The sequence below is a fragment of the Eleutherodactylus coqui genome, chromosome 12 (assembly GCF_035609145.1).
Source record: "Eleutherodactylus coqui strain aEleCoq1 chromosome 12, aEleCoq1.hap1, whole genome shotgun sequence".
Taxonomy (NCBI): Eukaryota; Metazoa; Chordata; class Amphibia; order Anura; family Eleutherodactylidae; genus Eleutherodactylus; species Eleutherodactylus coqui.
The window spans coordinates 17,751,795-17,775,874 of NC_089848.1; the positions used below are offsets into that span (position 1 = coordinate 17,751,795).

The 24,080-nt window shown below is 46.4% G+C and overlaps 1 protein-coding gene across 2 annotated transcripts in view; it reads right to left on the reverse strand.

The window, feature by feature from the left end:
- The window catches only part of ELMO1 (engulfment and cell motility 1), a 463,885-nt gene extending 440,280 nt beyond the window's left edge, over window positions 1-23,605 (reverse strand). Inside the window, exon 1 of one of the 2 annotated variants that reach the window (XM_066585169.1) lies at window positions 23,550-23,605. The gene's annotated coding sequence lies outside the window, so the exon portion shown is untranslated. The remainder of the gene's footprint in view (window positions 1-23,549) is intronic. The other variant, XM_066585170.1, reaches the window with a different exon arrangement.
- Window positions 23,606-24,080: the final 475 nt, after the last annotated feature.

Genomic DNA, 24,080 nt, shown 5'->3' on the forward strand with positions numbered 1-24,080 from the left:
TCCCCCTGTGTTAGGTATGCAATATTTAGCAGGGGGTTCGTTTTATTTCCCTGCATCTCGTGTGACATTTCCTTTTCGTTTGCAAATACACTTGTGGGGGTCACTATTACTACTGGAGATAAGAAAGCGGATGCCATTACTACGGAGGCCACTTTAGGTGGTCACTATTACTACTGGGACCAATATAGGGAACACTATCACTACAGAGGCCACTGTGGGGGGTCACTATTACTACTGGGGCCACTATGTCAGAAGAACAAACAGTAATGCTCCAGCTTCTCATTGGTTGCTGCAGTCGCTTGATTTCCTGTGACATCATCTATCACAACCAATGCCAGGACCGCTGCGGGTCTGCAGTGATGGATCCCAGCAGCGACGGAGAGGCAAGTATAGTTCAGTTTATTATTTTAATACAGGGGCCCTAGTAAAATGGGGGTCTCCAGTAGCCGCATAACCACTTCAGAAACAACCGTAGAATGTCACCAATATAAGCACGCCATCAAGTTAATCCCTAGAGCGTATAGAAAGGCAGCAGAAGCATACAAAGCATTACATTGCAAACATTAAAGAGCTTTCCACTAGACAGACCTCATAATATCTGGACAATTAGAAGATTCTCTACTAATGCCCACTTTGAGCCGACAGCACAGATTTCCTCTCTCTGCGGACTTCTAGGCTGGGTTCACAAGGGGCGGATTTGCCGCGGAAATTCCGTCTGGAATTTTGCCGCGGCGAATCCGCCTGCGGCCGCTAATCCCGAGATTGGCCAGCCATGTGGACGACATTTCTCAGAAATCTCCTCCACACGGGGTCGGCGAATGCGCCGCGGCAAGGCTGTCAGAAGCCGGCGCTGCGGCGCGGATTCGCCGGCCGCCGCATGCTCAATTTTTTTATATCTTCCGTTGCGGCCGCGCTCTCCTCTATGGGAGCGCCGACCGCAGTGGAAGAGCAAGCTAAGTGCCGCGGGTTTAAAAGCAGCGCTTCTCCCGGCGGAAATCTCGCGGTTTTTCGCTGCGGCCAAACTGCGAGATTTCCACCGGGAATCCAGCATGTGAAAACCCAGGCCTACTATTCTCTTCACTGGACTTACTTTAGTTTTTATAGGATCTTTGACTTATATGAGGTGATGGATCCATTACGATCAGGTTTTTTTTCCTCCCCGTTTACACATAAGGGTTAATGCCCTTATCCACATGAAATCTGCAGCAAGAGCCGTTGCAAATCTGTAACATATTTGGGGTTTGAAGTGAAAATCCTCCAAAATACATGGTGGAAAAAACTGTGGCCGTATCCTAAGGTGCTCCAAAGTTCCTAAGCAGAGGGTCAGTAATGTACGCCATTCAGAACTCCTTCCTATTTATAGTTAGAAGCGGCATGCCACGCAGCTGTGCCCTGTCATCTGTAGTCTGCCGTCTCTTTAATCTATGCTTCAATATGTAACCCATAATCCTTTATATTCCACCAGTGTTTTGCTCTCAGTACCAATTATCCTTCTGTCATTTGGCGCACAATGTGACAATCTGATGCTAAAAACACAAGCCGCACCCTGTATTTTCTATTTGAGCTGAGCCAAATGTGATTCCATTGTAGGTGTAGCTTTAAAAACAAAAAAAAAGTCAAGTATTGGTCAGGAAATCCTGTTACATGTTGGGTAGACGAGCCGTGCTGCAAGAAGGTAGGTTGTTACGTCGTTACAACACTTTAAGAAATGCTACTAAAACCCACCCATTTAGGAAACACATGTTTTCTAAGTTACATTTTAATGACCTGCATACTTTCCTTCCAGTCTATCCCTGGCGAATCCTTTACACGGGTTTTCTACTGTATTTTATAATGCATACAAAGTCAACTGTTTGAAGCACTTTTTATGGGGTTTTTTAAACCTATGAAGAAGAAAAAAACCTCTAGAGCGTGCTACAATTTGATAAAAATGTCATGGACCTCAAAAAAAGTTACTTTTTTTATTCCAATATTTTTATTGAAACGAGAAATATAACGCCAGACTTTGTACTTACATCCAAGTTGCATATAATAAGTAGTTTCAATATAACTTACACAAAAACAATATAGGGTAATTATAAATACAGTGTGTAAACTTTGTAATACAGTCAGTGAACTGAATACGAATTGTTTGTTTACAAATAGCCCTAAGATAAATAATTATAATTCATTAAAGGGGTTGTCTCGCGAAACCAAGTGGGGGTATACACTTCCGTATGGCCATATTAATGCACTTTGTAATATACATCGTGCATTAAATATGAGCCATACAGAAGTTATTCCACTTACCTGCTCCGTTGCTAGCATCCTCGTCTCCATGGTTCCGTCTAAATTCGCCGGCAGCTTGCTTTTTTAGACGCGCTTGCGCAGTCCGGTCTTCTCCATTCAGCACGAGCCGCTTCAGTGTGCTCCCCGCTACAGCTCTTCTGCGCATGCGCAGACGAGCTGTCACTGCTCGGGAGCGCGCTGGAGCGGCCATTCTGTACCTTCCTCTGTTAGAGGAAGGTGCAGAAACTGGAGCTGCCCAGCGGAGAAGCCCAGCCCAGCCCAGCAGCCCCGAGAAGCGTCCCAGGTAAGTGATGGGTCGGGGGGGGGCTGCCGCTGCGCCGGGGGAACTAGCGCTGCGCCGGGGGGGGGGGCTGTCGCTGCGCCGGGGGGGCTGCCGCTGTGATGGGGGAACTAGCGCTAGGCCGGGGGGGGGGCTGTCGCTGCGCCGGGGGGGGCTGCCGCTGTGATGGGGGAACTAGCGCTAGGCCGGGGGGGGGCTGTCGCTGCGCCGGGGGGGCTGCCGCTGTGATGGGGGAACTAGCGCTAGGCCGGGGGGGCTGTCGCTGGGGGGGGGGGGGGCTGCGCCGGTTACCTTCTGCCTGGCGGTGGGTGACTGGTCGGCGGCTGCGGGGCGTCCAGTCGGCGGCTGCTTGGCGTCCGGTTGCCATGGAGACACAGCTGGCAGCGTCTCGGGAGCGCGCATGTCGGGCTGCAGCGAGCGACGGGGAAAGAGCCGGCGGCCATCTTGGGGAAACTTTTATAAGTTGCTGAAACGCTGGAACGGTAAGTAGAAACCAGCTAGGAAAGTAATTTACAGGGGTAATTAGTAATGTATGTTTAATTAGGGGGACTGGGCAAAAAAAAAAAATCACTGCTTCCTCGAGACATCTCCTTTAAGTATAGCAAAGATTGTAATAAAGAACTGCTAGTCAAGGGGTGTGAAACATCACTAGCAGCGTAGTGACCTTTGTATAGAATTGAGGGTTCCGTAGCCATACAGCGCATACAGTGTTCCAGAAGTAAGACTTTCATAGTAAAGCGTGTTATGTCACCACGCCGGCACGTGATTACGTGTCGTGGAACGAAACGTGCGTTCCATATAAGAATTAGAGAAACGCTGATTACGTCATCACGCCGTCACTTGACATGGGCTATGGAACGCAACGTGCGCTCCAGATGCCTGCTGATGACGACACCGGATGGTGTACGTCACGATTAAGCGCCCGGGTGGCGCTTCACACTGGGATGATCCTCCCACGTACAAACACATGGTAGGTTTAGATGGTTATAGCGATATCTGTGATATGAATTTATGCTTGATGAAGGCGTATGTTATGCTAAAACGCGTTGCATGTTTCTTTGACTTTTATCCTTTGTTTTTAAAAAAGGAGGTTCACTACCTCTGTGGCTTTATGAAATAAATCCCTATTTCTGGATTGAGTCGGAAAGTAGTCATTTCTTTGGAGAACGAGGTCACTCCACCTGAAGTGCAGAAAAGGCTTTTTCTTTTACCCTATATTGTCTCCACCCATTTTTTTTGCTGAAAACCGGGGCTCCCCTGGACTGCAGCTCTCCAGTGCTCTGGATGTTGGAGAGCCTCTAAAGACACCGCTCAAGGCTTACTTGGATCCATGGTGCAAGCGGGTTACCATTAGGTGTCCCACTGAGCACCCAGTGAGTTGGATTTTATGGTATCTATCGTCTATCTCAAATGGTGTGCAAGGTGCACTCCCTGATATTTGTTTTACACAAGAAGAAGTCATTTCAGTAATCACGTAAACTTAACTTCGTAAACAGGGGAAGGTAGGAAGGATGGGGTGTGTGTGTGTGTGTGTGTGGGGATGGGGGTATAAGATTTTACCCCCTTCTAGTATTAGGCCACCTTCACATGGCCCATTTACACGAAGCAATGATCGCTCAAATAAAAATATTTTTTTAATCAGTAAAAAGCGATCATTTGAGCGATCATCATTGCATCCAAATACATGGCCATCATGCACGTTTCGTGCACTGCTAGCTGATCGTTAAATTCAGGCCAACCTTAAAATCAGTGTTCAGCCTTATCAGGAGTTCTCCACAGGTAGTGCTAATAGCATTGTTTCCCTTTGAGAACAAAAGGAACTGAAAGCAGATAAAAGCCCTCAGGCTATTAACTGCATTCAGCTAAAGGCTTCATTTGCACACTAAATAGCTATTAAAGGGGTTGTCCCGCGGCAGCAAGTGGGTCTATACACTTCTGTATGGCCATATTAATGCACTTTGTAATGTACATTGTGCATTAATTATGAGCCATACAGAAGTTATCAAAAGTTTTATACTTACCTGCTCCGTTGCTGGCGTCCTCGTCTCCATGGTGCCGACTAATTTTCGGCCTCTAATGGCCAAATTAGCCGCGCTTGCGCAGTCCGGGTCTTCTGCTGTCTTCAATGGGGCCGCTCGTGCAGAATGCCGGCTCCGTGTAGCTCCGCCCCGTCACGTGCCGATTCCAGCCAATCAGGAGGCTGGAATCGGCAATGGACCGCACAGAAGAGCTGCGGTCCACGGAGGGAGCAGACCCCGGCGGCCATCTTCAGCAGGTGAGTATGAAGACGCCGGACCGCCGGGATTCAGGTAAGCACTCTCCGGTTTGTTTTTTTAACCCCTGCATCGGGGTTGTCTCGCGCCGAACGGGGGGGGTTAAAAAAAAAAACAAACCCGTTTCGGCGCGGGACAACCCCTTTAAGTAGCTGATAGTTTATGTAAAATGATCGCTCAAAGCTGTCACTCAAATTGTAGTTTGAGCGATCATCGCTCTATGTAAATGAGCCTTTACTTTATGGACCCCCCCAAAAAAGAAAAAACTATCAGGGTCTGCTTCACAGCACTTTTTCTTCTATATAAAAGCTGGGCAACTAAGCAGAAACCAAATGGATAGCATTATAGTCACTGGGGTCTGTTTGTCGTTACTTGGTTCCCACCGGAGATGGAGATGTTCAGCCAGGGGATTCCCCTTCCCTGCTCCCCAAACAGCGCAGGAAAGCAGAACCTCGGGCGTAGATGTGAACCCACCCTATATGGGCCATTTTTCCTACTCAATGAATGTTGTAAAAAACGGACCCCAAAATCATTGGCAGAATTTGTGTTTCTTTCCACAATTCCAAAATACTTACATTTTTCTATACATCATATAATACATTAACCCCTTCCCGCTGCAGGGCGTAAGTTTACGCCCTGGCAGCCTGGTACTTCCCGCAACAGGACGTAAACTTACGTCCTGGAGATAGCGCGGGATCACATAAGATCCTGCGCTATCCCGCAGCGGGAGCCGGCTGTCAGTCACAGCCGGCGTCCTGCTGCAACAGCGGGGGGGGGCATTGGAGATGCCCCCCCCCCGCTGTTAACCCCTTCCCTGCCGCGATCTAAGTAGATCGCAGCAGGGAAAGAGTTCACAGAGGGAGCGCGGCTCCCTCTGTGTCTCCGGCCGGAACTCGCGATGTCATCGCGAGAGCCCGGCCTGTCACCATGGCAACAGGACGCCAGACACTGGCGTCCTGTATTGCCTATGCCTGAGATCGCTGTATAAGCGATAAGGCATGGCAGAGCAGTAGCTCTGCCATGCCTTATCACAGCGATCATCAGGGCAGTGTTGTAAGTCCCTCAGAGGGACGCAAACAGTGTAAGAAAAACAAAGATTAAAAAATGAATTAAAAAAAAAAAAATGTAAAAAAAAATAAAAAAAATGTTTTTTTTACTACTTTTTCTCAGATTAGCATAAAAAAAGGTAAAAAAAAAAAAACCACATATTTGGTATTGTCGCGTCCGTAACTGTGCACGGAAAAAAACGCTTAAAAAAAAACGCTAAAAAACGTACATCAAAAAATAAAAAAGTTACAGGACTTTGAATGCAGCGATTTAGAAAAAAAAGATTTCCAAGAAAAAGGGTTTTTATTGCAGAAAAGTGGGAAAACCTAAAAAAAAATGTAAGAATTTTGGTATCGTTGTAACCGTACCGGCCCGCAGAAAAAAATGGAATGTCTCATTTATGCTGCATGATTAACGCTGTAAAAAAATTTAAAAAAAAAATCTATGGCAGAATTGATGCGTTTTCTCTCCCTGCTATCATAAAAAAAAAATAAAAAAAGTTCTACAATATAGTCTATGTACCCAAAAGTGGCACCGATAAAAACTACAGTTCGCCACGCAAAAAACAAGCCCTCATACGGCCGCGTCAACGGAAAAATAAAAAAGTTATGACTTTTGATAAACGGAGAAGAAAATCCGCCAAAAATTGTTGCGTCCTTAAGCCCAAAATAGGCCATGTCATGAAGGGGTTAAATGATACCAAAATACAGCTTATTTTGCAAAAACAAGCCCTCATGCAGCTGGGCAAATTTAAAAAAAAAAAAATTGAGCTCTTGGAAAGTGGGGATGAAAAGACAACAACAAAAAAATGGCTGTGATGGGAAAAGGTTAATGAATATTTTTCACATCTGTAGAACACGTGATGAGTTGTGGTGAGAGTCATTGTCTTTCAGTTCCCACTTTGTGTCTACAAAAGGGCTTTGTTTCGTCACGCTACAGAGGAGATATCAGTGTATCTTTATGTACAGCAAGAACAGCGCGGACCTGTTACCAGAAACATGGATGAGATGCTAAATACTCCTTTACGGACCAGATGAGTATCCTGGAGGCGAGAGCGTCATTATCTGACCAGAGATGTTCTATCTGCAAGCGGGACGTCCTCGCAGCTCTGCAAGCAGATAGAACTCCTCTGGTCAGATAATGGCATCACCTCTACAATACTTTTGTCTTTTCATACAAGGTTATTTAGGATCACACTGTGTATCTTTAAATGGAACACAAAGTCAAAAACATCATATAAAAAGAAAATACGTTTAATTGATATATTCTGATTCACAAACTACTCTGGCCTCTGCCTGCAGTGCGGATATGTTCAGAAACCAGCGCACCACTGCAAGGCTTGTTTATAGTAATATTCATAGTTAGGGCTCACTCATAAGACCCTGCTGCTAATTTCAGGTACGTAAAACCAAACTATGCATATTCCCTGCATTTTTGTTGGTTTTTTTTTTAACACGCGCAAAAGAAACCAAATAACCCCACAAGACTGTCCCATTGATTTCATGTATAAACAGTCAGTGAATGCACATGGACCATGCGTATTTATGGAATCTCATTGACTTTAATTGGCTATTTTGGTACGCAATACGCACCAAGATAGGACATACTGCAATTCTTTTCACACACGTAAAAAACGCAGGTCGGAATGCCAAATGTAAATCAATAGGGCTATAGCACTAAGGAATACGCAGCACAGATCTGAGTGACCTTACATTGAGTATTCTTCATCCGTGAGAACCCTTCACATTTTATCTACACTGAGGACCCGGCAACCTGGGACAGACTTCCCTCTGCAATATCCTACTACCGCCCGTATGTTTCTCTTCTTCTGGAACAATTGTAGGGAATGTTTTGTACTTCAAAACTGCCATGGTATTACCTAAATATGGTACCTATATGAGCGCAGTGCTCCCATAGTAGGGACCACACTTCTGCTGACTGTCATGGCTACCATGTGATGTCAACTGTTTACATAAGCCATATAATCCACTGTGGGAGTAAAGTAGTCTAAGGCCGTTCTCACGCATTCAGAAAACACCACTCAAAATCGCGCCATTTTGACGCATTATACAGCATCTGATGTGGCTTTTTAATGCACCCCGTCATTGTGAAGGGTGATAAGGTGTGTTAAACAAGAAAACACGTGCAAATAAAACAAACAGCGCTCGAAAATCGTAATGTTAGAAACACCAAATTTGAGTGCATTGAAATTAGTGGCAGTGTTGTGTCGCAGTTAGCGTGGATCTCGGGATGCCGCACTGAACGCGGTAAAAAGCGATGAGTGTGAGAGCGGCCTAAGAACTTTCCTGGCAACTCAGCTCCGTTGATGTTGGCAAAGTGGCTCTGTTTACATCATACTTTGCTTTATGTTGGCGATATTACCCGATCTAGCCCTCTGACGTATGCCACTGTAAAGCCATAAAGCAGCATTTGCCACAGTATACAAAATGCGATTGTTTTCAGTAAGAGAAACCAAGTAATCTTGTAGATAGGATACCTTTTAATGGCCAACAAAAATACATGGTGTTAATGTGAGCTTCCGCATCTTCTATGGACCCTTCTTCCTGCTTAATGAGCCCCCCAACACCTGCTGTCTAGTGCAGGTACAGCCCCTCCCCATCATTAGTTCCAAAGTCCTTCAGTTTGGCGGATTGTACTACAATCTCAGCCCTCCAGCTATCACTGTAATGACACATGACAAGCCCAAAAAGTAAAAGGACGAACATTTTAATAACATTCTCTCATTTTTATGCAACACATGATTAAAGCCTGTAAAGGTATCCATAGCCTTTAGTCATAGAAGGCCAATAACATAACTAATATATGTGGAGTAAAACTTCTGCCATTTGTGGACTTGAACGCTTACTAAGGCCTTACAGTAAGTGCTGGCAGTAACATCCTGTCAGTGAAGCAGAGCAGTGACTGCTGTCCCGTTTGCCACTTGCTGACACGGCCCGACAGAAGACATCCTGTTACTTGTGTGCCAACAGTTTTCTGTCGCCTACAGACACAAGACTTCTGCATTCGCCATGCGAGGGTGTAAGCTGCTGAATGTGGTAGGTGGATCAGTGCCGTTGCTATTATTCATTATCACTACTTTATATGAATGGAACCCGCTTGGAGATTATTCCTATACAAAGTTAAACTTTACAATATAGTAATACTTCTCAATTTCTGTATTCCGGAAAACACCACAACCTGCATTACTCCCTTAGGCCTCATGTCCACGGGGAAAATCAGGCCCGCTGAGGATTCTTCATGGAGAATCCGTAGCGGGTCCCTCCTGCCCCGCGGACATGAGGCCAAAAAATAAGAATAAACTCACCTCTCCAGACGCTGCGGTTCTTCCTTCCTTCTCGGCCGGATCTTCTTTCTTCGGCCCGGCAGATGTGCTCGGCACGCCGCGCGCATGTGCCGGGCACATCTGCCAAGCCGAAGAAAGAAGTTCCAACGGCGAACGAAGGGAGACCTGCAGCGTCCAAGACAGGTGAGTTTTAATTATGGTACGGGTGTTCCGCGGATCTGGACGGCTTCCATAGGCTCCAATAGAAGCCTGTGGGAGCCGTCCCCGCGGGAGACCCACACTAAAATGGAGCATGTCCGGATTTTTTCCCGCACGCTGATCCGTGCCTGAAGGGAGAAATGACATCCGCAGGTATTTAACTACCTGCGGGTGTCCAATGCATCCCTATGTGGCGCGGATACGCGTGCGGGAAAAAACGCTGCGGATTTTAAATATTAATTTACCCGTGGACATGAGGCCTTAAGCTCTAGTGCCCTAATGTGGTCACCCCAGCCGATCAGCTAATCGGGCACCCGCTGAAAGCGCCGCAAATACACAGGGATGGGAGCGGAAGCCACTACTCCGACCTCTGTGTAATGGCCGGCATTTGCAACTCCAAACACTGCTCCTATTGATTTCATTGAGAGCTGCACCTGCAGTTACAAGCGTCGGCCACTACACACAGGTCGGGGTAGTAGCTTCTGCTCCGACCCATGTGTATTTGTGGCACTGTCAGTGGTCAGAAACGCTATATTTTCTCCTTAGGGAGAGTAGCTAAACAGTGAGTGAGGAGACTCAAATGGTCATGCACACTCCTCTGGGTAATATGCAAATAAGGGAGATGGAATAAAACCTCCACAGTGCCACCTATTGGAAGGCAGCATTCCTTCAAGTCAAAGTCAGACTTTTTATACAAGCCTTGTAACAATGACTGGGAATTAAAAGCAAAGCCAGACTCATCATACATACAGCTGTTTCAGGGTTTTTGCCCTTCATCAGCATACAGTAGGAGTCTGGCTTTGCTAGTGAGAGACCTGGGATGGGGGTCAGAAACTCTTTCCCTGCCCGACTGTCAGACCACTGAAGCTTAGAGCAGAAGTATTGTTGTGTCTGTAACTTACTGTAGGACCAGGGGAGCACACAATAACACAACTAGAGAATAGGTAAAATTGGTCCTAAACTAAATATTCTTTAGGACTAAACAACTTTTAGGTCTCAACCACCATTACTCTTCTTTAACTTATTAAATTATAATTAGTGATCACCAATATGCTTTCTTACGGTGGTCACCAATAGGCAAAAGTCACATGTACCCCAAAATAGAACCGATAAAAACTGCAACTTACCCTGCAAAAAACAAGCCCCCACGGAGCTCCGTAACACTCTTCTGGATCTTAGAATGTGGCGATGCCTCCGGACAGGCCATCAATAGCCGATTGGTCAGGGTACACCACTTGGAACCCCGGCTGATCGGTGTCAGCGCCGCTACACACTAGGGCGGAATTAAAGCTGCGACTCTGACCCCGGTATAGTCGCCAATACCTGTAACGGCAGGTGCAGCCCACACTGCATTCAGTGAGAGATGCGGCTGCCACTACACAAGGGTCAGAACCGCAACTTCTGCTCCGAGCCGTATGGAGCTACACTAAAAGCAAGCACCCGAGTGGTATCAAGTATGGACGACTTACCCCGAGGACAGATCAATAATAGTATTTTCTTTGCAAACCTCTTTAATTATGCTAAACAATGTTTACCATAATTAGTTACTCTCATTGTACTTCAATCATTGTACTGTATACTACAAATACTTGTGTATCAGACATGAACCCAACTGGACTGCTGCGTCACAAGGATCCACGGCAAAACGCAGGCGTTGAAAGGCATGAACTTTCAATTTGTCCTTCACACTTGCGAATACACACTGCATATTCTGCGAGCAGAAGAAAAATCGTAGCATGCTCCATTTCTCCACAGACTCCAGTCGGACGGCCTCCATTGACTTCAATGAAGGCCGTCTGACCTTGCTTAGCAACGGCGCGGGAAATACAAACGTTGGGTGGAAAAAAAAACCTGTACTGCGCATGACCGACGGCGAGCCTCAATACAGAAAAAGCAGGTACGCAGGGTGACCAGCCGGAATCCTCCGCAGCCCTCCAGCATGCGGAATCTGGTCCATCCGTGTGAGCCCGGACTAACTATTAGACAAAATCAGTCAGTCAATCTATCCCCTTGGTTTTTCTTTGACTACACCAAGACATTTTTTTTTAGTGTTAGGCCGGCTTCCCACGGCCGTGACGGGCTCCGCCTCGGAATTCCGCGGCGGAGCCAGTCACGGCGCCCCCCAAAGACCCCAATACTTACCTCCGGATCCATCATCTTCCGTCCCGCATGACGCTTTGGCGCGCATGCGCAATAGAGCGTGTGACATGCCGCAGCGTCATGTGACGCGTCGGCCGCGTCATATGGCGCAGCTGGCGGTGGGTGGGGAAGCGGTTTCACGCTATCTTCCGCTGTATGGAATCCTGCACCGTGAGGATTGAGCTATTAGGTTCAACAGAACCTAATAGCTGCGGGCAACGCGGCGGATTTTCGCCGCGTATTACGCAGCGGAAATCCGTCCGTGGGAAGGAGCCCTTACTGACTGATTTTTAGCCATTAAATGACCTCCATAAGATTGCATATACCACAGAGTATTACTTTGGACTCAGCCGACAGGTTTACAAGAAGCCAAGCGTGACAGTACAAGTGCGCTAGCACAACTCGAGTGTGGACAGGGGGATGTGCCGCCGACACGATCGTACCGGGGATGGATGATTACGTTAAGGATTGGTCATCCGGAGTGCAGCACACATCAACCTATAAAAAGGCCCTTCAAATGAGCACCAAACTCATTGATCGGCACTGGTCACATAGTTCCAGCGGAGCCATGTAAAGGGACCTCAGAGGTACACGGATAACAGTGTGATCACAGTACAACCTCTTCACAGGGCAGCTAACAACTTCCACTGTGCATACAAACATACAGCATCTTGAGTCCTTACGGGTCCTTCACACTTCTAAATACAGCGCAGAAAGTCTTGTGGACATATATCACTTATAAGCAGATCATTTGTACTACAAGAATAAGATAACAAAAGCAGCACAGTATAAGTACATTGCCTGCCAAGTATCCAGTAGGAAACGGCCCAACTTCCTCTTTTTAGAGCACAAGCATGTTCCAACCTCGTGGGCACGGGCGTTTCCCCATCCACCGACCGACCTCATGCACTTCCCCGTCTGCCACGCATTGTTGTGCGCATGTGCGCTTCCGCGTCCATCCAACAGCTTTGTGCAAATGGGCACCTCCACCGAATGTCCGTCTGCCCCACTGTTCCCTACTTGGCCATCTGAACAGAGTATATACAAGTCAACTAAACTCCCAGTGCACACACGTAATGGCCATACAGAAACTACTTCACAATTATCAATCCACCATCTGATACTGCAGAAAGTCTGAGAATGGACTGCCACACTGCGCCAGCTGGACGTGGTTACAACCCTGTCTGCACTCGTGGTGGCACATGCTCACATGTGACGGTAAAAGGGCAGTATTACTGGCAAACTCATGCAGCCATTGACCACCACAGGGGGTTGTAGCTGAGTGCAACTGTTGCGATTGTGAATCGAGTAAAGGAACGATTTCCATCAGTTAGAATTTTTGTTGTTCTGTTAGTAACAAATCCCAATGACTGTGGCAACCATCCAGCCGGGTTTACTCATCTACACAGGATGGCGATGTGGGAGTTCCCACCGCCACAGTATATGAATAGATCATGAAGCTGCGGCGCATTTCCCTCAACGACCGGACAGACAAGATGGGAATACTTTAGGATATTCTCTCTGCTGTGTCCCTTCTAAAATACTCTGGTCTTCAGCCTGCATGTAATTAGCACTTACGTCATGCAATAATCATCGTCCACAAGAATATCAATGGCTCTTTGATTCAGAGTTATTTCTGAGCGCTGGGAATATAATTTACCATTCAAATAAGTAATTGCAGATTATCCTACCTATCACATACACTCAGATGTGACACAGAACAATGTGCTGCAGGGCGACAGGACACATGGAGCAGCGTGCTTGGCGTAGTAACAGTCACTTTTTTGATGATCAAGGTTTTTTTTGTTATGTCATGTCATCAGTATTATATGGCCGGCAATCCCTGGAATGTCATATATGCAGGGTCTGAGCAGACCCCAAACCAGCGACTATTGTCACACTAGGGAAATGTGCTGTGGATGCCATTTTTACGGATGCCCCAGCTACAGTGAAAAAGTGAGAACGTCCCCCAGGGGTGTGAAATGACAACATGGTGGACATAGATGTTAAAAAAAAAAAAAAAGGAAAACTTACAAGCTATATATACGGTACATAAGCCCGCAAGTTTTACTTTTTCTCATTTTCATAATAAATTATATATAAACACACACACGCACGCACACGCAGCCAGGCTTATCTTCCTGTCCAGCTGCTACTTGGATGCCTCTGTCCTGTGCCAGTCACTGCACTGGCTGCCAGTCAAATTCAGAATTCAATTTAAACTCCCTACCCTCATCCACAAACCCCTCCACAGCACCGCACCGCCATACATTGCTTCCCTCATCTCAATCCACCACCCAGCCCGCGCCCTCTACTCCCCCAAAGAAATCAGACTAAGCGCCCCTTTAACACGAACCTCTCATTCCTGCCTCCAAGACTTCTTCAGAGCAGCACCAGTCCTCTGGAACGTGCTACCCCCAAACTATCCGGGCAATCACTGACACACAAAACTTTAGGCGTGCCCTAAAAACGCATCTCTTCATGGAGGCATACCACATCTCCTAAACTTAAAGGGGTTGTCCCGCTCCGAAACGTTTTTTTTTTTCTTCAATAGGCCCCCCGTTCGGCGCGAGACAAACCCAATGCATGTGTTAAAAAAAAACAAAAACATTTAGTACTTACCCGAATCCCCGCGCTGCGGCGACTTCTTCCTTACCTTAGCAAGATGGCCGCCGGGATCTTCACCCACGATGCACCGCTGGTCTTCTCCCATGGTGCACCGTGGGCTCTGTGCGGTCCATTGCCGATTCCAGCCTCCCGATTGTCTGGAATCCGCACACGTGACGGGGCGGAGCTACGAGGACCAGCTCTCCGGCACGAGCGGCCCCATTCACCAGGGAGAAGACCGGACTGCGCAAGCGCGTCTAATCGGGCGATTAGACGCTGAAATTAGACGGCACCATGGAGACGGGGACGCTAGCAACGGAGCAGGTAAGTGAATAACTTCTGTATGGCTCATAATTAATGCACGATGTACATTACAAAGTGCATTAATATGGCCATACAGAAGTGTATAACCCCACTTGCTTTCGCAGGACAACCCCTTTAACCCCTCTGTACATGCTCCCTGTCCTGCTGACTGCAGTTACTGCTAGCTGCCATCAACCACCCCCTGCAGGCATACTGATTCGGCCACTACACGGCCTGACCATTGTCTATGTGTATAGCATCCCTCACTCTCCACCTCACCATACCGTGCATATCTCCAGCCCCTTTACCTTCTGTATCACCCCATTATCTGTAGTATGTAAGCTTGTTGGAGCAGGACCCTCTCCCCTACTGTGTCCACCAACTGATTACTTCATGGAACTGGGGTTTTGTTTCTGTTTTCCCTGTCTTGTAAGCGCTGCTGAATATGTTGGCGCTATATGAATAAAGATTAACAACATACAGATTTTATATACAGTAAAAAGATAACGACCCTCATCTGACACCAACCTAAACTGTCGGCAGATCCACCCTATAACACTGTGCAAGAAATGTTTAAAAAATTTTCATCCAAGAAAGTAATTGACATGTTTCTGTAAAAAACCTGCTGATTACACTGGTAAAACTGAATAATAGCGGCACGTCTCAATTTCTAGTTATTTAACCCCTTAGTGACCAAGCATTTTTTTTTGTCTTAAAAAAATCGTAACTCCTTTATTTATCCATCAAAGTAGCTGTATGAGGGCTTGTTTTTTGCGTGAAGAGTTCGATTTTTCAATGGCACTATTTAATGTACCATACAATGAACTGAAAAACTTTTGAAAAGAAGTTCTAAGTGGAGTAAATTAAAATGAATAAATAAATCCACCATCATGATAACTTTATTCTATGGGTCAGTACGATTGCTAGGATACCAAATTTATGTTTTTTGGGTTTTTTTTGATAATTATCTTTTTTTATGTTATTTAATTTTTTTTTATTATTTTCTGTTGCGATCTGCACACAATAACTTCTATATTTTTCCATCCACATAGTTGTGCAAGGGCTCATTTCTTGCGAGATGTCCTGTAGTTTGCTTTAGTACCATCTTGGAATACATATGAAATTTTGATCAGTTTTTATTGCATTGTTTCTTGGAGACAGAATGACCCCCAAAAAAAGCGCATTTCTGGCGTTCTTAATTTTTTTTTTACGACGTTCACTGTGCGGGGTAGATAATGCGTTACTTTGATAGATCGGACTTTCATGGACACAGAGATACCAAACATGCATTTTTGTTTTACGATTTTGATTCTTTTATTTAGTCTAACCAATGAGCTGTAAAACACAGTTCATTAATTACAATTTACTGGTGGATGATCCGCAGTGTTTCCGCTACATGGAAACATAGCCTATATGTTACATAAACCTACCCTTATAGTGTTCAGTCAGCACGTGGTGTGTAACAGTGATTGCGAAATAGTTGCGTAATCACTTTTGTTATTCTTTTTATCCAGCAAGGTTAATGGCGAGCCGACTGGATTAATTGCATAGGCATATTTTCAAAAAATATAATACAACAGCAATTGGATTACATTATTCCCCATAACTGGAAAACCTTATGTTGCAGAAAAAAACAGATATCATATTTGAATTCAGCGCACTAAAGTTACTATGGGCCGCCTATCTGCTTATGGCCGCCTGCAGACGGCCGGGTCGGATCCCGTGCCCCTGCAGAGACCTGCGGCTCACCCGCTCCCGGCGTCGCCGAAGCTCTGTGATGTGCTGGCTGCCGCCCAGCCGCAATACGTGCAGAGCGGAGCAGACAGGTCTTTACTGACATTTCTGTGTGGGCCTCCGCGAGACCCACACAGAAATAGAACATGCCGCGAGGTTTTCTGCGTGCGTTTTCACACGGACAAATCGCTGCCATCTGCATAGGATTGCGTATTGTAATGCAGGTGGGCAGGGGCAAAAATTCTGCGGGAAATCCCGCCGCAGAATTTCCGCCCGTGTGCAGGGGGCCCATCTGTGACAAAAATTGTGTTGCACAGAGACTATATAAACTCAATTTTTTAAAAAATTAGGAAACAGTGAACCCATTCCTGTGCCATGAATATGATTTTAGAAATAAAGAACTGTAAAATTACATTTTATTTTGGACATAAAAACTAACCCTAATAAAATAAAAAAAACTGGAAAAATATTTTAATGAATAAAAGGTCTTAAAACATAGTCCTACATGTCGCGGAAACCCCCCCCCCCCCCCAGCAAAAATAATGTTGACAGGCCAGGAAAAAAGAAAAAAAAATCAATAGGACGAAAAAACCCACCACATGAGCAAAATCGCTATAAAGTATCTGGTCCTCTACAACAGAAACACTCTGGTCTTCAATGGGTTGCTAAACATACCAATGGGCCTCCATTCTGCGACACAGTCAGTATGCCTATATGGAATAGGACTGCAAACTGGCGTCCATTCATTTTCTTTTCAAACATAGGAGCAGCGGATGGCGCTGTAGGCTTATATAGCGGCGTCTGTCAGAGGTCCATGGCAGGAAATCTTTTTGATATAAACCTCCGACATACATTGCAAGACATAGTGTGAAAGTAGCCGGGGGTTTCCCACTCTACACCATTATTACTGGGACCACTGTGGGGAGACACTATTGATACTGAAGACCACTGTGGGGAGACACTATTGCTACTGAGGGCCACTGTGGGAGTTGCTACTCACCTGTAGTTACGTCAGAATGAATGGAGCGTTGGCCAAGCATGCCACCTACATGAGCAGAAGCAAGTACGCAATGACATGTGTGATGCCAATCGCCATACACTATCTTGTCATGCCGTCAAGCGGGAAATTTTTTTAAAAGCTCAGACTGCGTATAACAGCATGTGTGAGATACGCTGTCATGCCCAATGAAAAATGGCTGCCATGCACGGTGTTAAGCTGGATCACACTGCGGTGTGAGCTCAGCCTAAGACTGGCATATGAAATACCAGCCTGGATAAATGCCCAGCATGGTTAGCTTAGTTTATACAAACATTTCCCTGCACTTTTGTTGCATTTACGTCATTTCCTTGCCAAGCGCGGCACACCGGATTACACTTCATATGTGAGTCTAAAACCTAATGCAATATTATGTGCCAGAAATGTCTAATCCTGGTACACAGTTACTAAATAGCGACGACGACGATACTACTAACCACAAACCCATAGTGTGCGCATCTGAAACTGGCAGCTCAAAATCAAAAAGGTCTAATTTTTTTTTACTAAAACAAGTAAACTCTTCAAAAAACTCACAAAATAATCTTTATGTAAAGATTTAACACCAAATTTTATATATTCTATTATCTGCAAAATTCTATGAAGTGTAATATGTTACATGTTGTATATGAAACCACTCCAGTAGGGCTCCTGTAGCAACCAAATTGAAAGTTACATGAACTTTACTTTATTACATGCTGACTGCGCATATACAGTATATAAAAACCACGACCGACGACATACAGGCGACCCAAACTGTCGCAGTGGTTGCCGACTGTAGGGTTTGGTTGGCGTTTCGGTCATACTGGTTTTGAGTAGTTCACCTTTGTTATATACGATATACTTATTGTGTCCACTTTTAGGTTTATCGATAGCACTTGGGTTTCTAGTAATTACATTTGGGAGGTCATTGTGCCATTCAACACGTGGGTACCAGTATCATCAATGAGTGGTAACAATTACATTCATATAATGTGACCTTAAAGGGGTTGTCCCGCGCCGAAACGGGTTTTTGTTTTTTTTCAATAGGCCCCCCGTTCGGCGCAAGACAAACCCAATGCATGTGTTAAAAAAAAAAAAAAAACGTTTAGTACTTACCCGAATCCCCGCGCTGCGGCGACTTCTTCCTTACCTTAGCAAGATGGCCGCCGGGATCTTCACCCACGATGCACTGCGGGTCTTCTCCCATGGTGCACCGTGGGCTCTGTGCGGTCCATTGCCGATTCCAGCCTCCTGATTGTCTGGAATCCGCACACGTGACGGGGCGGAGCTACGAGGACCAGCTCTCCGGCACGAGCGGCCCCATTCACCAGGGAGAAGACCGGACTGCGCAAGCGCGTCTAATCGGGCGATTAGACGCTGAAATTAGACGGATCCATGGAGACGAGGACGCTAGCAACGGAACAGGTAAGTGAATAACTTCTGTATGGCTCATAATTAATGCACGATGTATATTACAAAGTGCATTAATATGGCCATACAGAAGTGTATAACCCCACTTGCTTTCGCGGGACAACCCCTTTAAGTGCTGTATGCCATTGGTCAGGTTTTTATATAAAATTTTCTTAAGATTGACCTGTATGTCACCTATGATCAAGGACATCTTTGTCTGAAATGCGTCACGGTTCTATATCCATGTTCCCTTTTAAATGACGTTTAATTAAGTTTGGAATGTTTCCGTCAACTACAAGCAGGCAGGATACTTCTGTCTTATTGGCATTTATAAGATGCCTTTTACCACATAATGGCGCAGTTTTGGAATGTGGTTTTTGCAGGTGAAGTACATGATTTCAGTGTGTTTTACCTGTAGGAGCAGATCGGCTGAATACTGCATCACAAATCCGCAGCGTTTCACGATAAAACCTGTGCAGTTTTTAGACAAGATCAGAAATGCTGTTAAAACTCCAAAAGGACCCCTCAATTACTGCAACGAACACCATGTTCCAGATTTAAAGTGAAAGACGATCCCTTGCTATTGTTTAATTCATCCTCTCTATAAAAGGCGAGTTTTACATTCCAGTCCGTTTGTCCATTCCACGGCTCACCCTGTGAAGGCACCTGCTGTCACCCCAAGCAGTAAAGCGTGCGCCGCACAACCGCCCAAATACTCTGCATGAGAGCTTGTCAGCTACTGTGCAGATTTGCATTTTTGCAGTGTGGGATCACCAGAGTGATTATCACCGACAACCTAAATACTGAAACCACATGTGTAGCTGGCGGAGCGTCTGCTGATACAACGCACAAGCGGAAGTCTCAGAAGGAAAGTCACCAGCGACAAAGTGCAATTGTGGTAAAGTTTAACATCCAACTCCAGAGCGGATCTTCTGCTACACAGCCAGCAGCGTTCTTATGCAATGAGAGCAGCTGCTACAAAGAAGTATCTTCCCTGTGATACTGTACAACACAATAAACATCATTGTGACCCAAATGTAGCCAGGAATACTGGCTTATCACCACGGATGCCAATCACATACCCAGCAGGTACAACAATTGCGGGTATTTAGAGCCTGCGTTCACAGAGATCCACATTGGATTTTTCTGGGCTGCATCTGACACTTTATTCCGCAGAAGAACTCAGAGTACATTAATTTTTCACACGAACTTCACCCCAAATCTGGGGTTGTCTACCCGATGGGGTCTCCATGCAGAAGCCGCGTCAAGGATTGCTAGAACTTTTTTTGCTTGCTACACAGGTTTCTAAATCAATATGTGGAAAATCCTGTGCTGGAGGATTTCACAACAGAATGCTAAAAGGGTGCGGATTTCGCTGGGCTTCTTTCGGAAGCTTTCACACACTGGAATATTCCGCAAGACGCTGCAGATCATTCTATCAAAATCTGCAACAAAAACTACATCTGTACATGCAGATTTTGACACTGAATTGCACGTACAATAAAGCTCCTAAAATTTTAATTTTACTTTCGGCCACAGCGTCTTACAGCTGACGGGGTCTGGCGCACCCCATCATTGTGATGGCTGATGAGGTGCGCTAAACAGCCAAATATAGAACAGATTCTACCTGAAATTTGCAGCGCTGAAAAGTGCCGTTCAGCGCCCCAATTGAGCAAATGTCTGGAAGGCCCCATTGATGTCAATGGTAGAGTTATACCACAATTAACGCTGCATTCAAAACGCCTTGTTAATTGCAGTAAAATGCACCTCTGTGAGAGAAGCCTTAGACATTAACATTATGGTGCAGATTTTACTGCATGACAAAATATTTTACAGGGTCTTACAAAATCTCCCAGTATGTGGAAGTATTCTTAGAAGAGTTGTCAAAGTTTTTTTCCCCCTATTAAAGTTTTCTACCCGCTGCCCCAAAGTACGCTTACGCTTTGCATAATATCCTTACGACAGCATCTGACAAGTGACGTCACTGGGTCTTCTGGTCCAGTGAAGCCCCGTAAAATTATCACATGGGCTTCTAATGCAGAAGCTCCAGCAGGTTTATGGGGCATCACTGAGGATGCGCCCGTCAGCCTCCTATTGGATGTAGCCACCATGTAAACAAAGCACCGTAGAAGGGGAGCGGCGGCAAAAGTTTTGGCGTGCCTGCAGTTTTTTTTTTTCTTAAATATCCATTTCTTCCTCTAAATGGTAACCAATGTTATATATCAGAAAAAACTTTTACGGATCTGCACACATGAAGGCCGTGGGCATGATGAGGCCTAAAGCTTCATCCATATGGGATATATTTTCTGCATGTGTAAAATCCACAATTAACCAGTGGCCAAATTCACATTTTGTTCCATGGATTCACTGCAGATTTCAATTTATGCATTGCAAAGAGTTCAAGCCAAAGCGAAAATCCAACTATCACATAATAGAAAAAGGTTTAGAAAATAATATAAAACTCACATAAGGAGTTTCACTAAAAAGGCATAAAACCACCAAGATGACGATGCAACATGACAAAAGAACAAACTCTGGGCTCACCCCATCAGTACCCTGTACTAATACATTCCTGGTAATGGAGTCCCCACCCTGAAAAGGACAACCCTGTGCTCCAACCTCCTGGAGAGCCCTGACTGGCTATAATACAGGAACAGAAGGGCTCTCTAGAGCGCACTACACAGTTCAGGGGTAAATAAATCTAGCAGCTTATAGAATCTCAGGTCAACTACCAGTAGAGTACATGAAGATGCAGATGTTACAAATGAAAAGGCTTATAATAGTATGAGGTAGAGCCGGACAATGTGCTTAAAAAACTAAAATCTTGAATTCTTACGGATTTTCAATAAAAAACATTTTTGGGATGCTAAACAAGCTAAAAATACCAAGACACCTGTTTAACATAAGGGAGTTACCTGCTCAGCAAGTCCTCAAAGCGACCCGGTCACCAACTAAGGGTACATTTCGATGAAACAATTATCAATCAAAAAATCATTCAAACGAACAAAAGTGAACGAATCATTCAATTTCAACGCAGCCAACGACTGAACTACGAACAAGAACAACACGGCAGCCCGAAGGCGAATGACATCACTAGCTCCTTCGCTCAGACGAACTAGAATAGTGAGGCTGAAGAGACAGTACTCATACAACACGCTGTACCATCATGGCGGCCCAGCAGCGAGAAGAACTACAACTCCTAGCATGCACTATGATCACACAGTGTGCCGTAGCAGCTTCCACAGCTGGCGCACCACAGCAGCCTCCACAACACCACTTTATGAGGGCTCTGTCACACGTAACAGCCAAGCATTTTACACCTAATTTTCAGTCGCATGAGAAAAAAAACAAAAAACGCAGCTTGTCCTGCTATGGCGCACATTACACACCAAAATAGCGCAAATACGCAGGAAACCTGCATTTAGGTATAAAATCAATAGAATTTTGTGTATTTAAAAAAAAAAAAAAAAGGCCAATGAGCAGAAATACACAGGAACCAGTACTCATGCGTATTCATGGGCCCAAATATGTAGAATGTCTTCCGCCATGCGGAAGATCTCCAAGCTACAAGTGTGACAGACTACAAGTCCCAGCACCACCCCGGGGCTGCAACCTGCGGCTCTCCAATTTCAAGCATACTCAGAGAGGAAAACATCAAACTGCGTGCACAGAGACACTCCGAGGGCGCACAGAGACACTCCGAGGGCGCACAGAGACACTCCGAGGGCGCACAGAGACACTCCGAGGGCGCACAGAGACACTCCGAGGGCGCACAGACACACTCCGAGGGCGCACAGACACACTCCGAGGGCGCACAGACACACTCCGAGGGCGCACAGACACACTCCGAGGGCGCACAGACACACTCCGAGGGCGCACAGACACACTCCGAGGGCGCACAGACACACTCCGAGGGCGCACAGACACACTCCGAGGGCGCACAGACACACTCCGAGGGCGCACAGACACACTCCGAGGGCGCACACAGGCGCACGGCGGCGGTGTGTCACACACGGAATACAGTCTTAAAAGCCCTTCTCATTGGGACAATCAGACATGCGGTTTCTTCACGTATTTAAAAAAATATGTAGCATGTCCTGTTTTGGCACTTAATACACCCATTACAGCTGTGGGGGATGAAAATATGTGATAAACCCGTTACAGGTGTACTTACCATGTATTACATGTGTGAAACATACACAAGTAATACACAGCCCCTATACACCCGTGTGAGCCAACTGCAACTCTCAGCATGCCCGGACAGCAGAACATCAGTCTGCAACCTGCAGCTCTCTTAAGTGGCAAAACTACAACTCCCAGCATACTCTGACAGCCTGCCTGCCAGCTGTGCTAGAACTACAACTCCCAGCATGCTCTGACAACATACAAGTGACCTGCAACCTGCCTGTCCAGCTGTGCTAGCACTACAACTCCCAGCATGCTCTGACAACATACAAGTGACCTGCAACCTGCCTGTCCAGCTGTGCTAGCACTACAACTCCCAGCATGCTCTGACAACATACAAGAGCCCTGCAACCTACCTGCCAGCTGTGCTAGCACTACAACTCCCAGCATGCTCTGACAACATACAAGTGACCTACAACCTGCCTGCCAGCTGTGCTAGCACTACAACTCCCAGCATGCTCTGAGGACATACAAGTGCCCTGCAACCTGCCTGCCCAGCTGAGCTAGAACTACAACTCCCAGCATCTCCGCGTGGCACTGGGAGGTGGTGGCAACCGGGAAGTGTCCACAACTTCTGCCTCCTACAAACCGCAGAGCAGCAAAGTTGCGTTCCCCTCAGCAGCCCGTGCCCGCAGACTGCCAGCTTCCCCCGGTGTGTCACCCAGCCTACCAGCACGGCACCGCTGGAGTGTGGTGGTCCTGTATGCTACAGGCTCCATCTCCCCGCGCCCCGGGTACAGATAACGGGCATTGCTGGTTGCCTACCTCCTTCCCGGGCACAGGCTCGGTTCAGTAGCTGCACACTCCGGCCGCTCTAACTGGGAGTGGGCGGGGCCGCGGCGGAGGGGCGGGGCCTGCGGCCCGCGCTGTGAGGTGCTCCTGTCACCCGCTGCGGCGCCGCACATCCTGTGTCCCCACCACAGAGCAGTGCAGGGCTCCTCCAGCTGGCGGGCCCCTGTAAGCGCTCTGCGCCTCGAAAAGCTGGGTGCTCCGCAGACTGGCAGCAGTTGCATTAACCCCTCACTGACCGCCTGCTAAGGCCCTCGCTGCTGTAGATGTACCGGCCGCACCCCTATAATGTGCTCTACTCTTATTACAGGTTTTGGGAGAAGATGGAAATAACGCCCAGTCATTGCGCCATAGTTTGCGGGTTTTATATGTACGTTGTTCAGCAGTCAGTAAACTTCTGACGTTCTTATGTGTATCGCTACGATTACTGCGACACCCAGTCCAGGCAGAGTTCACACCAGCGAGCAGCTGAGCAATGGGACCCAATATGGCCCTCGCCAGCGGGCA